The sequence below is a fragment of the Vigna umbellata genome, chromosome 1, assembly GCF_029865625.1.
Source record: "Vigna umbellata cultivar VRB3 chromosome 1, Vumbellata_1.0, whole genome shotgun sequence".
NCBI lineage: Eukaryota > Viridiplantae > Streptophyta > Magnoliopsida > Fabales > Fabaceae > Vigna > Vigna umbellata.
Genome location: NC_142165.1, coordinates 65,042,587 through 65,060,474, shown reverse-complemented (window position 1 = coordinate 65,060,474; position 17,888 = coordinate 65,042,587). Strand labels below are relative to the sequence as shown.

The following is a 17,888-nucleotide window of genomic DNA, read 5'->3' as shown; positions in this document are numbered from 1 at the left end:
GGGACCGGTTTATGGCTGAGCAGGAGCAAGAGAAGGAGAAGGAGATCGTTGGCAACACGACATCCATGCCAAGATCCCTTGCACCTAGCCTACTCATAAGGTGGTAGAGTTGTCAAAACAGGTAACCCGGCTCGACCTGGCTCGACCCACCACAGGTTGGTCACTTAGTGAGCCAACCCAACCTGACTCACTTATTAGCAAGCTGAAAAATTCAAACCCGGCCCGACCCACCACGGGTTCGCTCATTGGCTTACTTAATTATAATTTTTTTAAAATAAAAAAATATATAATTTTTTTAATTCAAATCTAAATAAATTTCACTTTAAAATAATGTTAAACTCCAAAGACAATTCAAAATAAAAAAAAATATCATACAATGCAAGCGTAATTCAAAAACAAGCACAAAAGGCGAACAAATAAGTTTTTAATATTGATAATTTTTGTATCACTTGTCCATTTACAATATTAGAGTCTTGAATAGATAAATCTATAATATTTTTATCTCTTGATACATCGTTTTCTTATCCCATCTACAATATAATAAAAAAAATGCTAACTAGTAATATTGAAAAACAAAATAATAAATAATTAAATTAAATTAGGTGGGTTGGTGAGCCAATCCGGCTCACCACGGGTTCAATCCGAGTGAGTCCGGTTCTACGTGAGCCAAATTAAAAACTAATCTGCATAAAAAAAATTACATTTTTTCAAACTCAAACTGACTCAAACCTGTAATAAACCGGATTGTATCATGGATTACAACCATTTTTACAGCACTATACGGTGGAAAATGAATTTCGTCCAATGCCCGAGGTCTCGCTACTCTCTAGTAGTAGGTGAGAATACGATGTATAATTACAATAAATGCTACATATCTAATAAATTTAGACTAAATGTATTTAATTCTCATTATATATATCTGCATATATCTAATACGACGTAAAATTTCCGAAATGATATTTCTGCATCATTTTTCTTTTAAAAAAATGAAAATACTAGAAGCATACTTTTATCATAAGTTTTTTAACGTACTCTTTGTTAGTAGGTGAATTTTGTATGAGTTCGTAATAAAAGAAAGGTTTAAATATTTTAACAAAATTGCTTTCTAAATAAATATTCGTTAAGGAATGTATTGTATACTTATCACTAAGACTGTTCTAAAGGATGAATCCAATAAGATTGTTTTTACGTGCTAAGTAACTTAATTGGGCAGAAAGGACAGTAATAGATTTTGAAGTACCATTCCACTTCTTGCTTTGATGAAGTTAGTGGAATATATTGGGAATCTCATGATATGCATTTTCCAAGTTTGAGGTTCTTTAAGTGGTGTGGTATTCCTTTTCGATTGAGAAAATGATGATTAGAATATAGCATTAAAGATATTTAAGTCACATCCCAAAGTTTTAGGCTTTTCAATCCAAATCATATATTTGTTTGGCGTAGTCTCCTACAGCATAAAAGGGAAAACCCTTTATTCCCGTTGAGGCAAATTCATACTCACACTTCCAATAATCGTGTTAATGCTCCACAAATCTTTTGTCTTATTGAATTGGGTCCCCATGTAGCATCACCTTAAAGTTAACATATTCTCTTAGGCGTGCCCGTGTACCATTAATTCATCATTTTATATACGAGAAATTGCCAAAGATTCTACGTTATCTCTTCACAACGGATGACATGAATGCATTTTGTGATTAACCTTGTTTTGTTGCCCTTCAAACGTCCACGATCAACGTAGGAGAAGTGATTTCGATTTTCTAGTCCGAGTGCAAGTACTATATGTTTGATTATTGCATGTTGCACAATGCATTCTCGCATCGTTAAAACTTAAAGCACACCTGAATTATGCAATATTTTATGGAAAATATGGTTACGTTAATTTGTTATGTTATTCAGCATTAGTAAACATTTAAACCTATCGTGTATAGTTTTACGTTTTGTCCCTTTTACCTACAAACTTATGGTCATATTGAGCTTGTAGAGAAGAGAAAACACAAGATTGGATCGGATCTCGTTTTCCTTACTAACAAGTTTTCCTTTTAGGCAAGTACACACACATTAAAATGCAATTTACAATCATAATGAATTTTCTAAAACTTGGACTTACAATATGTTATGTTGAAAGAACAACAACCAAATTCTTAGCTACACTACTACAAAATTGTTAATAAACAACATTTTTTTTCCCAATTGATAGCACTTTTTAAGCACGGTCTATTTTAGTGTTATCTATTTATCACTAGTACAAAATAGGCTTTTTAAGTATGTTATTTTGAGCTTTTTAAATCTGTTTTAGAACTTACTTAGATTCGGCAAACTTAATTTTTAAATCTGCTATTAAGCAAGAGACTTAAATTTTAACTCTCTTGTGAATCAACAGACTTAAATTTTTCATCCAAAATTGCAAATCCAATATATATTCCATTACCACCTAAATCAACCACCAGAAAATTCATATTTCTTATATAAATTTCCATACACAGTAAAGATAAAATTGGAATATAATACAAGTAATCATTCTCTCAATTCAATTCATCTTAACAATAAAAAAAATACACAAAGAAACCATTAATCCAATCACATTCTTTAAATACAAACTAGAAACAGAGAAAGAGAAATTGGAGTAATTAGTAATCACTCCCAAGAAACCCTAAAAATTCTTAACCCTAAAAATCACTATAACACAAATTTAAATCTAAAACAGGAGCGGCGGCAGCGGTGATGGGAGCGGCGGCAACCACCACGACGGGAGCGACGACAACCACCACGACGGGAGCGACGGCAACCACCACGACGGGAGCAATGACAACCAAGGCGGGAGCGACGGCAACCGCGACGGGAGCGACAACCACGACGGGAGCGACGATAGCGACACCTGCGACAACGGGAGCGGCGGCAACCGGAGCGGCACAAGCAGCAACGAGAGCGGCGGTAGCGGCAATGAGAGCGGCGATAGTGAGAACAACTCGGAAGAGGAGACAAGACCTTCAAGGCGGAGGCTATGACATATGTGCCTTTGGACACAGAGGCAAATCTCTAAAGGTGGGAGAAGGTGGAGAAAGAAGTGGGATGTTTTTGTGAAGAAAAATTAGGTTAAAGATAGATATAAAGAAAAAAGTAGGTTAAAGATGGATTTAAGTCTGTTCGAAATTTAACTCATATAAAATTAAAGTCTTATTTTATTTGAAAAAATTTTAAATGTTAATTTAAGTCTGGTAAAAAATTTAACAGATACAAAAATTAAGTTTGTTTGTATTTTAACAGATTTAAAATAAAACTTTAAGTCTGTTATAAGATTAATAGATTTAAAATAGAAACTTTTATTTACAAAAATGCCACCGCACGTTTATTAAGTCTATTATTTTGAAAACAGACTTAAATTGAGAGACTTAAAAGACTCTTTTTGTACTAGTGTATAGACAATGCTTCTGAAAAAAAAAACATTATTTATTGTTGGTTGTCAGTAGATAACACTTATTTGAAAAAGCATTATCTATTGATAGCCAACAATAAGCAACACTTATTTGAAAAAGCATTATCTATTGTTGGCTGTCAATATACAACACTTATTTGGAAAAGTATTGTCTATTGTTGGTTGTCAATAGACAATGCTTTTTCAAATTGTCTATTGATCCAATTTTTTTAGAATAATTTATTTAATTTTTCAATAGACACTTTTATCTATTAGCTAAATTGTTTAATTGATAATGATTTATGATTCCACTTTATGTAAAAGGAAAAAGAAGAATAACACAAATCAATCTATCTTTAAACTTATGTATTAACTAGGGTTATACAAACCTAATGAGCTCAAAGGGAATACATGGTTTCAAAGAAGTTAAACAATATCAAGTGGACATCAATAAAGATACATTACAATTGTTTATTTCAAGTTGTTAATGTAGTCTCGTGCTCATGTGTTTACCATACTTGAGTGGTTACCTTACGTGCTGGACTAGTGAATATGCTAAACCGTTTTGGCTGATTAAGGGTTTGTTTTCCTTACGTGAATTATGTGGCAATGTAGAGTTGTGTAGGATAGAATTAGCTTGTGTCATAGGTGTTTTCTTAAATTATCTCATACTCTTGAATTAGCTCATACTCTTGAATCAATGAGTGTTTACTTACTCTTTTCACATAATTAGTTTTCACATAACTAGTCCTAGTTTTAACGTTTGTGATTTGATCCCTTTTTTCAAGTGTTGATGATTATGAAAAAGAAGTGGATCTGATGACAGATCCTTTTCAAGAGGGAGGGTCTAATGGAGAACCACCTAAATGAAGTCACATTGGACCTTTAACTAGAGTCATGGATAAAAGAATGGAAGAGGAAGAAGGACTAGAAAGAACTCTACTCGTGTAGAGGATAGTTTATTGATTTATATTTCTCTTTAAGTTTTTGTAAATATGTAAATAAGTTTTTCTTTATACCTTGTATGCAAGTCAAGCTTACATTTCATTTAGATTTGTACTTTAGCCATTTTAATTTATTAGTCTTTGATTTAATTGATTATGCAAATCCTATAATCGATTAAACTAGATAACACCCTGAAAAAAATGCAATTTTATGATTTAATCGATTATGGAATTTACATAATCGATTCAAATAGACAACTTTCTACAAAAAATGTAGTTTTGACTTTTTAACTTGATTCTTGAGTGGCTATGCGAATTAAGTGGTTCTTTGGGCTTGATCGGGTCTTAAGTAACCCCTAAAACATTACTTGGAGGCTAAGACACCTTGAAAGATGCATGCATCCTCACTCTTGAAGAAGGTTCTTAAAGCTTTTAGATTCACTGTATCACTTGAGTTAACTCCTCCATTCTATAAATAGGAGTACCCAAGCTTTATAAATTCAACTTAGAAATAATATAAAGAAATCATATCATTATTGCATCTCTTCCTTTCTAAATTCACTAGGATAGTTTTCTTCTCGACTCTCGTAACTTTTTTTTTATGATTGGCTCAACCTTCTTCAAGATACACATCTAACCCACTCTCCAAACCTTATTTCCTTCATCTTTACATGCTTTCGCATCCACCACATCATCTCTATGAAGTCTTCTTCAATTTGCATGAAGAGGGTTTCCATCATTATTGTCCTAGGTGAGGTTAATTACATAAATCATGAAGCCACACTTTTGATCTATATTAAACAAATAAAAAAGTCATAGCACAACATATTAAAGTAAAAAGCTAGTTCTTTAGTCTAATATATATAACCAAAATTCTATTAGAGTGTAAAATGTTTTTATTAAGCACTAGCTAAAAAACATTAAGTGTAGTTCATCTTTCATCTATATGGTAGTGGTTTATCTCTTAATAACATTCATAAACAAGTGTGTAGGAACCAAAAAAATAGTTCTTACTAGTGTTCTGTTACTTGAGAATTAAACTGTAAAATAATTTTAGAGGGCTTCATTGATCCCTCTCATAATCTTCTATTTATAAAATTAAATTGATACAAGAGGACATGATAAATAGGGTAACCCTAGACACAATTGTTCAAAAGGGAAACAATTGCAAGTATTGTCCTAATCTTTTTAATATGAAAAAAATATGTGCAACACATGTTAAAAAACATGCAAATAATTTGCTTAAAATGTAGAAAACAAAAGGTTACGGTTGATACATACATATACTTGGTAATTGACAAGAGTAAAATGTGATCCAACATGCTAAAGTTCTTCTAAATATTATGTTGTAGTAAGTTCATGAAAATGGGTTGACTAATAAATCAGACCGGGAAATTGTAACCAATTCCTTCATATACTAAAGCATAAAACTTTTCAAATTCAGCATCTTAGTATGTTGCTAGCTTAAATGCAGATAAAATAGAAATTGCTCCACACAGAGTTAAAGTAACAAGTAAAGAAAAATAGTGAAATAAGTATATTTTATGCAAGTGTTTTCCAAAAATATTATTATGTGAATATCTGCACACAAAATCGAGATAGAAACAGCAACTACCTGGAGGATTATAGTATTTTGGTGGATAAAGGAAAATTCCTTCAGTTCCACCATATTGAAATGTTGTGTGCACTACATATAGCTCCAACCATACTTGTTGGTATATAGTCTTAGTTTATAAATATAATTTGTACATAAAAATTACAATAGAAACGTACACAAATTTTCCTCTAGTTCTATCTAAACACCTCAAGGTATTTAATTGTGAAGTAATAAGACTAATGGATTAGTTACACTGATTCTAAAACAATATAACCAGGGAGAGAAAAACTTACTTTAAACTATGTCATTTAATTTTACAAGTTGGTTATGAGCATGGTTATCAAACTCTCGAGTTAACTCGTTATCTCTGACGAGTTTGCGTTCGTTTTCATGGTTGCCGAGTTAACTCGGTAGTAAACTCGATTTATGAGTAAACTCGTTGGACTTGTTAGCGAACTCGGTAAACTCATATAAAATCGTGATTTCATTGAGATTAGTATTTAATGACCCGACTAGGTTCCTCTTCTTCGTTGTGCTTCACTCCACCACTGTCTGCATTTGTGGTCGTCGTTTGCAGCGTTCTCGTTCGTGGTCGCGCTCTGGTGGCCGGATTCGCACTCACCGTCACAGTCAGCATCACGTTTCATGGTCGTCGTTCGCCTTGCTCGTGGTCGTGCCTTAATCGTCGTTGTAATCGTTGACGTGCTTGTTGTCGTAGTTCTTGTGTGGCGTCACTGTGTGGTGGTGGTGAGTAAAAAAAATTTCTTTTCAAAAGCGTCCTAGAGTTATGTTTTTAGATGTGATTATGTTAGGTTTCTAGAACTTCTATCATATTATATATATATATATATATATATATATATATATATATATATATATATATCTTTTTTTGAAAGTTTTTAGTAATCATTAAAAAAGTCATGACCTGGTAAAATTTGTTTACTACATTAAAGAACGTGATGTGATGTGACTATTGTCTGCTTGCTTATTATATAAATGACATCTTAATTTAAGAGATGAGACGTGAAATGACCATGTCACTGTGTACTTTTATTATAATATTTTATTATATTAATGGTGTCTGCCGCAATCGGGATCGTGACAGGACGGCGAGCCGAAAACAAACGAGTTTAGGAAAATATTTTGGGAGTCGCCACCATAATTTATTATGGAAAAACCATAAAATAAGACATGGTCTACAAAAACTAGATTTTAGGTTCGGGAATCGGTTACGCGTAAGGAAGGTGTTAGCATCCTACCGCGCCTACCCAAAGACAGTACCTTTAATTAAATGTAACTATTGTTCAAAGATTGTGAGTGAAGGTATATTTAGATTTAAACACCATCTTGTTGGAACAAGGGAGGATTCTGAACCTTGTGCTTCTGTTTCAGATGAAATAAAAAATTTGATGATAAAAATAGTTGTTGAAGCCAAGAATGCATCATTAAAGAAAAGAAAGATAAATAACAGTGAAGACGAGGAAGAAAGTGAGAGTCTTGAAGGAGGACACAAGGTATTTGGTTTTAAAGGAAAACAAAATGTTGCTATTACTAGCAAGGGGGAGTCCAAGCAACTATAAATCAAATGATGAAAAAAGGATACAAAGAAGAAATTGATGCTCAAGTGGTTGAATTCTTTTACATCAGTGTCATTCCTTTTAATGTAATTAGAAATTCAGCATTTGCAAAGATGTGTGAAATGATTGGTAAGTATGAAGTTGGATACAAACCACCATCTTATCATGACATTAGAGAAAAGTTGTTGAAACAAGCTGTGAATAAAACAGATGAAATCCTTGAGGATTATAAGGAGGAGTGGAAGAGAACTAGATGTACAATTATGTATGATGGTTGGACATATAGGAAAAGACTTTCTATTTCCAACTTCTTGGTGAATAGTCCTAAAGGGACGGTTTTTCTTTATTCACTTGGCACTTCAGGCATATCAAAAACAGTTGATAAAGTTTTCAAAATGTTAGATGATATTGTTGAGTTTGTTGGAGAAAAAATGTTCTTCAAGTTGTCACTGATAATGCTACAAATTTCAAGGTAGCTAGAGAGTTGTTGATGCAAAAGAGGGAAAGATTGTATTGGACTCCATGCGCAGCACATTGTATTGATTTGATATTTGAATATTTTGAAAAAAATTTAAAGGTCCATGAATTGACAATTAAGAAGGGAAGAAAGATTACCATTTACATTTACGGAAGATCAATGTTGATTTCCTTATTGAAAAAGTTCACTAGAGGTAGAGACTTGATAAGACCGGGTGTGACTAGATTTGCCACAACTTATTTAACTCTTGCTTGTCTTAATGAATTGAAGGCATCATTGTTGGCCATGTTTAGCTCTGAAGAGTGGAAGATAAGCAAGTTCAGTACTTCACAAGAGGGCAGAAAAGTAGAATATGTGGTATTAGATAGCCGATTTTGGAAGAATGTCTCCACATGCCTGAAAGTTGTTGCCCCTCTTATGGTGGTCTTAAGATTAGTGGACTTTGATGTAAAACCTGCAATGGGTTTCATTTATGAAAAGATGGATTGTGCAAAAGAGAAGATTAGATCTAACTTTAACAATATCAAAAAGAGGTAAATTTTCAAATTTTTACTCATTCAATGTTTAATTACTTATGTGTGAAATTATTTCTGATATAGCATAATTGATGTAATTATGAAGAGGTTTGGAGAATAATTAATGCTCGATGGGATAATCAACTTCATAGGTCTTTGCATGCAGCTACCTATTTTTTGAACCCTCATTTCCACTATGAACCTAACTTTAGATGTGATGATGGTGGAGAGGTGAAAGAAGGATTGTATATTTGCATGAGAAGATTGATACCAGATATGGCAGAAAGAAGAAAAATACATTTACAAATTGTTGAATTTCATTATGCTAGAAGACTTTTTGGAATGGAAGATGCAAAAGAGTGTAGGAAAGAGTTAAATCCTGGGGAATGGTGGGACATGTTCGGTGATGGAACTCCGGAGTTGAAGAGATTTGTTATTCGAATTCTAAGCTTGACTTGTAGTTCTTCTGGATGTGAGCGTAATTAGAGCTCATTTGAAATGGTAATTTAAATAATTTTTAATTTATAAATTTCTTTATTATATTTATATCTTCACTAAAAATATTATATTTCATTTTAGGTTCATACAAAGAGAAGGAATTGTTTGCATCAAAAAAAATTAATGATTTAGTTTATGTGATGTATAACTCCAAGTTGAAAAACAGACAAATTCAAAAAACTGTAGCTCTTCCATTTGATGACATTGAATCAGATGATGAATGGATAACTGAAGAGGCAGATGATGTTGTTGAGATTGATCAAGTAGAAGGTGAAAATGATGGTGGAAATGTTCACTTAGATGGAGCAACAACAGATCATGCTCTAGATGTTCTTGATCTTGATAACATAACATTTGGAGACAATGAGGATGCACAACATTCATCAGAGGAAAAGTTAGATGATGATGATGATAATGATGGAGATGATGATGTCATTATTAGAGGATTAGAGCATAGAGACTTTGACATTTCAATTTATGTTTTACATTATATTTTTATGAACAATATTTCTATAAACTTATGTATTTGAATTTATATAATTTTGTTATCTTATTTGAATTAGGATGTTATTTTTTTTTATGCAAAGTAAACTCTTACGAATTTACAAGTTGAGTTTACTGGACTCTCACAAGTTTACGTAAACTCTTGAGTTTCACAACCTTGATTATGAGGAAGAATATGTTGCAAGACATGAGCTTCCATCAAAATCATTCTATCTTTATGAACAGGACCGATAACAATAGCAAGGGGAAAAATCAGAGTTATGGCTATTGTCAATAATTGTGTGAAATTTAATGTGGTTGCTTCAAATCGGAAGCCATGCAAACTTATGGAAAACAAGGCACTCTAAAGTCTAAATTAATGCCTCATAACTCTTTTTATTCACATAAAAGGTGGCTATCAATAAAAAAAGAATAATCGGTATGTCCATAGATGCCATTTGACTAACAAATGCTTGGTTTCATGATGACAAAGACGACGACAACAACAAAGCATTATCCATCAGTTGAGGTCGGTTATATAAAGCACATGACACCATTGAACATAGTCACATTGCAGCAAAAATATGCTAAAGAAACAGCATAACCACAATAAAAAATAATGACAGTGAGTTAATATTCACCTTCTTGATAAACTTCCAAACTATCATCAACAACTGTTCGTATAACTTGATCACTTGAAGTCAAAATGTTTGCTTTTGGATAACGAGCAAGATATGGAAGTGGGTTTTGTTACCAATTTCACAATTGAACATACGTAATGGGAATAAATTATAACAATCACATCATTGGTTTGGAGATATTGTAAAAGATGATTGTGCTTAATGAATGTAAAAGATTATGAGAAAACATAATAATTACATGGAAAAACAGAGGTAGATGGTAAAAACAAATGATACTAGGGGAACTATTGAACTTAAATGATGTAAGCCAGCTCCATAAAAATCTAAACAAAATCTCTAATAACTATATTTCTTTCACTGTGGAGAAAGAAAGTCTCTTAACTAATAGAATTTTACGGCTTTTATTGGATCATTAATCAAAAGCTAAGCTAACATATGAACCATTATTTTAATTGAAACAAATTGACGCATGAAAGAATATATATATATAAAAATGAATATCACCTTCAACCAAAACCATGTCAGTATCACACATCAACAGCTCAAATCCAAAAGGAGGTATTGAGTCTATCATAATAACTCTTTCTCTCCCTATTTTATGAAATGTTGGAGAACCCCATCCAACATCTACTATTCTCATATGGCTTCCCATGTCAAAATCCAGTATCTCATTGAAATACAGTGCCTCAAATAATTTGGTATCCATTGCACCTAAGAAACAGGTTTCAAAACTCAAACAACCAATGGTAAATAATAGTAGAAATTCGTTTGTATCAAGACATCACCACCGCATTTACAAGACATATAGAACAAGACTTAAACAGAGCTACTACCAACAAGAAAATTGGAAACATCCAAATCTTTCAATTTTTTAACCCATGTCAGAATAAAATCCATGAACGCATAGTTACCAAAGGTCATCATTACCACATTATCCTTCACCCTTTGCTAAACCAGTGCCTTCGTCAGCCGGAAATCCGACAATGGTGGCATCCTTTTATTGGTCGGTGGAACATCCTATATAGACCTTGGCCATTCTTTTTGTGCCCTTGAGGAAGGCGTGGTCACAATAGGCACCATAGCCGACTGAGAAACATTTAGTGTTTGATACGTAACACGAGAATCCTGACCTACAAAGCCTAAATCCAAATAAATTAACCAATATAAGGAAAAACCCTAATTGAATTGGGACTACACAAGATTAACAGTAGTCGTCAGTGACGGATGGAAATAAGCAAACAAAATTAACAAAATTTACAACTAAAAGGACTGAATATGAATAGTGAAGAACATGGAGACGAGAGTGTTCAAAGAAAGACAAACGATTCAACGAACGGAGACGAGATGGTAGAGACACAAAAACTGTTGATATAAAAGTGAAACACGATGCTTCTGACACACACGAATATGGAACCGCACCGCGAAGGGGACAGAGGCACGAAGTTAGTCCTTTGCCTTTCATTTGAGGGAGAAAGGAATTTCAAAATAAATTAACAGTTATTTTCTTTTTAATAGATTTGGAAGGGAGTCTAAATGGATTTAGAAATAAAATTTTTCAAAGTTGGTATAAAATTATAAAATTTAACTGATGTTAAAGAAAAAAATATTAAATTAATAAAAACTAAAGATTATTAAAATATTTTTAGTGATAAAAATAATATAAAGTGATGTTAATTAATGATATATTTATTGGTAAAAATATTATAAAAAGGAACAAAATCAAAATTATATTTAAATAAAATAATTAAAATAATATATATTTTTAAGATTATTATTATTAATATTATTAACCATGTGCTTGTTTCATTATTAATTATTTACATTTCCAACTTTTCTCACATTCATATCAAGGGAGTATAATATCATTAACAGAGACTATGTTTTAATTTTGTTTTCCATCTTTCAAATCATCTCATCTTAGCAAAGACAATTTTTAATCTTTATCCCTCAAATGGTCACTCAAAAATCTAGTAAATTAGTTGAAGCGAACGGTATGAATCTATTTTTTCTTTTCTTTTCTCGCCAACAATGTATTTCCCAAAGTGGACACAACATTAAGTCCAAGAGAGGAAAATGAAACTTAATGTTTTATATGTTTTTTAGTTTTTGCATTTCCAGTGCTTTTTTAGTTTTCAACATGGAGGGAAGTTTTAGTTTTCTTAATTTTCATACTTTGGAAATTCTTTTAGTTTAAACCAAATTTTTTTAATTTATTTTATGCTACGTTATTTTAGAGGCAACATTTAGATAAATGTGGTAAAACTAACATTTTGAATATTGTTCGCTTTGGTAATCTCTAAGCCATACTTATAAAACTTGACATTTTATTTTTAGGCAACACTTTTTTATTTGTCCAAATAACATGTCCAAAAGGCAAACAAATAAGTTATTAATATTGATAATTTTTGTATCACTTGTCCATTATCTATAATATTTTTATCTCTTGAAACATCTTCTTCTTTATCATCATCTACAATATAATAAAAAAATGTTAACTAATAATATTGAAACACAAAATAATAAATAATTAAATTAAATTACGTGGGTTGGTGAGTCGGGTTCTAGGTGATCCAGGTTGAAAACTAGTTCGCATAAAAAAATTACATTTTTTTCAAACCCAACCCGGCTCAAACCCGTGGTGAGTCGGGTTGGCCCGCGGGTTACAACCCATTTTGACAGATTTAGTATTAATGAAGGTACATTTTGAAATCTGAAGATAGGAAAATGCGTTTTAGAGCATAGAAATGTAATGAATTCTTACTGAAAGAGACATCTTTAGAAAACTTAAACATGGCTCAAAATATGTTCAATGGGAAACTTTTTAAACACATTGACATTAGACTAAGCACTGGTCTGACGTTTAATTAGTCACGAGAAGAGGGTTATTATGAACATTAATTTAATGGTTAAGTTCAATGAAGGGTTTGACGTCAGATTAAGCATTGGTCCAACGTCTAATTGGTCAGGCGAAGAGGGTTGTTATGAACATTAATTTAATGGTTGAGTTCAATGAAGGGTTTGACGTCAATTTGGGCATTGGTCCAACATCTAATTGGTCAGGAGAAAATGGTTGTTATGAACATTAATTTAATGGTCGAGTTCAATGAAGGGTTTGATGCCACATTGGGCATTGGATTGAAGTCTAACTGGTCAGGAGAAGAGGACAGTTGTTAACATTAAGTGCATATTCAGACGTCTAATATTCATACAAATACCACTACCATTCCATTGTTTGCTCTAATGGAGTTTCGCTCTTGAATATATTAGGATTCATTTTTAAGTTTTTCTGAAGTTGTTTTCTACCTTTAGATTTCAGAGCAATTGTCTCGTCCAAATCGCATTTTGTTGTCCTTGATTTCAAAGTGCACATTTATCTTCACAAAACATGATCAAATAATGAAGGTGCATTTTGAAATCTAAAGATAGCAATATGTTGTTTGGAGGATAGAAAGGTAATGAAATCTTATTATAAGAAGCATCTTCAGGAAACTTAAACCATGGGTCACAATATGTTTAATTTGAAAAATTTTTATACAGATTGACGATGGAAGTTTGGATTGTCAATATGCTTCATCTAATGGATATGGAGGTTTTACAAAGGATCCGAAAACACTTTTGGAAAGGAAAGCTATGGGAAATGAGGAGTGTTTCAGATATATTTATTTTGTTGTGAATATCTGCAGTTGCCTATGAATACGTCATATCTACTCAAGCCACAATATAATGTCACTACTAGGGTAAACCAACATTAAAGGACGTCGAAATTTGGACAATTCAAACATCTAGGTTATTGAATTTATTTACAACAATGTCACCAGTCATTTTTATTGTTTGCTTTTTGGTTCTCTAACGTCGAACGCGAGACGTGGAAGCCTTATTTTACACTAATATATTATGCATTGATGTTTTTTAATGTGATAGAATTATAGTAAGGACTTAACGATTGAGAAATAAATGTTGTATCGATGTTTCGATGTTTATTCTGTTAGCTCACTCTTGCATTTTGTAGTTGTGGTTTCGACCTATGATAATCGTATGACTCGTGTTGTTATAGATATTCAAGTGGATGCTTAAAGCGGTGAGGTTATTGAGAGAATGGGGATTTTACACTAGTGCAAAAACAGTGTATAACGTCACGTGTTCAACGTCGAACCACTCAATAGTCAACGTTAAAAATGACCGGTGACATTTTTGTAAATAAATGCAATTATTAAACGTCATTTAAAATTGTAATTCGACGTAAAAGGATATAAAACATCGAATGCCCCAGCGTTATACGTCAAAAGGTTAGTGAATTCAATAAAAATTTGAGCGGAAGATTGAAAATTCATTCACTTTATCTTAGCGAGCGAGACCCTCTTCTATGCTCTAACTTTTCTCAAACGTAAGTTTGACAACCATCACATGTAATCTTTATTTCATTTGATACAAATGCATGTTAATTTACTATTTTATGTATTATTTTCATTTGTTTTGACCGATTATTTTCGTGTTCTTGTCCTTCATAAACGCATTCTGCTTTCTCTCTCACTTGTGGCAGCACTTTATTCCGATGAACCAATGTTAGTTTTTGTTTTCGTCTTCGTTTTGAAGAACTTATTTGTTGAACTTGTTTGTTGTTATTTTTTGTTGAACTTGTTTATTGTTGTTGTTTGGTTGAACTTGTTTGTTGTTGTTGTTGTTTGATTGAACATGTTTGTTGTTTGTCATTGTTGTTTGTTGTTGCTATATTACACGTTCATAGTTCATGCTTTACAAAATATCAAAAACTAAAATTTGTTGTTTTTCTGCTTTTCAAGTATCGTAGAGTTGTAAAAAATGATCATAATTAATTAAAAAAAATAAAAATTTGATTAATGTCGTTTATTGATAAAATTCCACATTAAATGTAACGTCAAATTTTTTAAATTCAATGTTAATTTAACGTCTCTCCATATGACGTCGTTCTCGAATTCGACCTGAAAGGCTCAAAATATTCGACGTTGTACGCTGTTTTTGTACTAGTGTTATTTCCTTTGGGTTATTTTGAACATTGATGACTTTTACTATGTGTTGAAAATTTTCCTTTTTCTATCGATTGTAAGTAGTTGTTTCATGTTTTTCGTTTAAATTACATTTAAAGGTTTTAGATTTTTATTTAGGTTTCTTTACAAAAAATTCCTCGTAATAAAAATGGTTGTTCGGGACATCTAAGCCGGGATGTTACAACTTCTAGGGTTACTTTGCACTCTTTGGAGGTGTACTCACACTACCCTTTACAAAAGAACTTTCTGCAATGTATTAATCTCCTTTTAATTAACTCTCGAACACAACTCCAAAGAAGAACTCTACACACTATGTTATACACTATTGAAAATACTACTCAGTTGATATGTATACATGAGTTATTCAACCCTCTATACACACAAGTTTGACTCTATCTATCCCTTTTTTTAAAGACTAGGAACTCTAAGAAAAATAAAAGAGAAGAAAAGTAAACATAACCCATGCTTCAAAATTGAAATGTGACTCCATGTAGCCCTTTTGAACTAGCTTTGAAACTCCAAACTGGCTTCGCCCAACACCACTTTGAGCTCCTTTGCAATTGGCTTCGCACAAAGTTTGTTTAAGCCACTTCTCGAACAACTTTGAGTCTTCACGCACCCTAGTTTACTTAGTTTAAACGTGAGCTACTTGGCTTGGTCACTAGCCTTAAGTTGCAAAGTCAACCCTTCGTCGGTGGATATTTCTACAAAGGAAAATAAAACTAAAAAATTAGAGTAAAGGTTAAAATCTACATTTGTAATGAAGAAACTTGTTTAACCAAAACACACTTAGCTCTACATTTTTATTTTTATTTTTCTAATGAATAAGGAAACATTTTATATTTAGACACATGTATTATTTAAAAAGAATAATTTTAGCAACAATTTTACAATTTTTTTATTTTTACACCTTAAACCAAAATCTACTTTAATATTAGGAAATTACAAACTCCATAAGACTAAAAATGAGATTTTATTAAAGAAAAAGAGAAAAAAAATGGAGTGCTAACTCTCCTCTTATATATATATGAACAAGTTCTTCTAAGGATACTAGATTGTTAGAGGTTGGATACTCTCTCTCTCTCTAAGACTCCTCCAAGCTTTCACTTCTTATAAAAACTCTTAGGACAAGAAACAAAACGAGATAAAGGATTGAATGAAGAGAATGTAGTGACATGACACTTTATATTTTACATAAGGTGGTTTGGTCTCTACTATCTAAATGAAACAAAGTTTGTAATCCGAGTTTGCCTGCTTGTTTGTCCCAAGTAAAGTTGCACTACACCGTAGTGTAGGTCTATGCTTGACATTGTCCTTCTGAAAAAGGTGACTGTAGGTCTCATGTTCCTACCAAATCTCTTCTCTTTCTTTCTGTCGTTATCTTCTCTTATTGTCACACTCTCTACAAGAAAACTTAGAAGATTCTAAGACTTGCTCTACCAAGCAAGTTGTAAGACCTCATCTAGTCGACAAAGCTATATAATATCCATAGGATATGCAAGTCGTCTAACCCACAATATCTGATCAAGGTAACACATGAGTCATCTAGCGCATGTTTTCTCCTTACTACGCAAGAGGACGTAATGCACTTGATCATTTAATGCTCGCCTTAATGTCTAAAGCTCACAAGAATGTTTAATCTAAGTTTTCTTAACCACTTACTAGACTCATCTAATAGATACTCATTTACTAAATCATTCTACTTTGTGTTAGATGTGTCCGAGTGAGACTTGTTGAATAGGTCCAAGGGATGGTCTAATTCCCTTTTCTAACTTTCAACCCTTGTTCGTAGCCTAAGAACCTAAGGCTTACTTAACATTTAGTGTTTACAACTCACAACGCTAACTAAGAATACAACATACATATTTTCTAGGTCTTGCAAAATAAACTAGATCAACGTTTGTTTGACATTAGTATAAATATTTTTATTTAATTAAAAATGTTAGGAAATAGTTAGTATTGTCATAGAGTTGACTAAAGCTAACTCTATTGGTATGTTAATCCAACACTATCACAAATATTTATTTATTAAAAAAGTTGAAAATACTTTGTGTTGATTTATAGTTGGCTAAATTGACTCTATCATTAGCTAAATCATTTAAAATTTTATGCTTTTTAACTTTTTTTTTAAATCTTCTCTATTGTTGTAAATTCGACTTAATTGATTTTGATAGTATTATAATTTTAAAAAAATAAATAAATTACACGTTATGTTTGTTAAAGCATGGTTACTATTTTATTTTACTTTTTCCCTAAGTTTTGGTTATAGGTATTTAAACTTCAAACAAATCTATATAGAGGGCTTCAGATAAACGTATAAGCAGTTAGTAAAAGAAAATTAAAAAATAGCTTTTGTAACAGATCATGAGTAGACAGCAAATAACATTATTTACATTGTAAAGTTGGACATAGAAAAAGCCATATTTATTTTTTATTTCTTTCAAAGATACGAGTTTAAAGTGTAATGCTTTTAGCAGTTACGTATATATGCATCATAAAATAATAGACAGCTAAAGATAGTGAGAACCAATAGTACTCGCTTTAATTTGAGAAATGATTATGATAAAAAGGTTGAGCTTTGGTTAGTGATCAAGTTGCGGTGGGACATCTCCAGAAAAAAAATTAGAACTAGATCTTTACAGTAAAACGATTTCGATGTCATGCGTTATGTGATCTCTTTTATTCATATCAACTTCATAACATAAAGGTTCCAATAGTC

General features: G+C 32.0%; 1 long non-coding RNA gene and 1 pseudogene across 1 annotated transcript; one reads left to right on the top strand and one right to left on the bottom strand.

Annotated features, from left to right (window-relative positions):
• Positions 1–6,598: 6,598 nt before the first annotated feature.
• On the top strand, positions 6,599–9,551 carry LOC124846151 (uncharacterized; annotated as a pseudogene).
• Positions 9,552–10,629: 1,078 nt separating this feature from the next.
• LOC148206091 (uncharacterized) lies at positions 10,630–11,607 on the bottom strand. The gene is made up of 2 exons (XR_015785909.1): positions 11,437–11,607; positions 10,630–11,275 (listed from the first exon to the last, which is right to left on the bottom strand). It is a non-coding gene; the product is annotated as an uncharacterized LOC148206091 (long non-coding RNA).
• Positions 11,608–17,888: the final 6,281 nt, after the last annotated feature.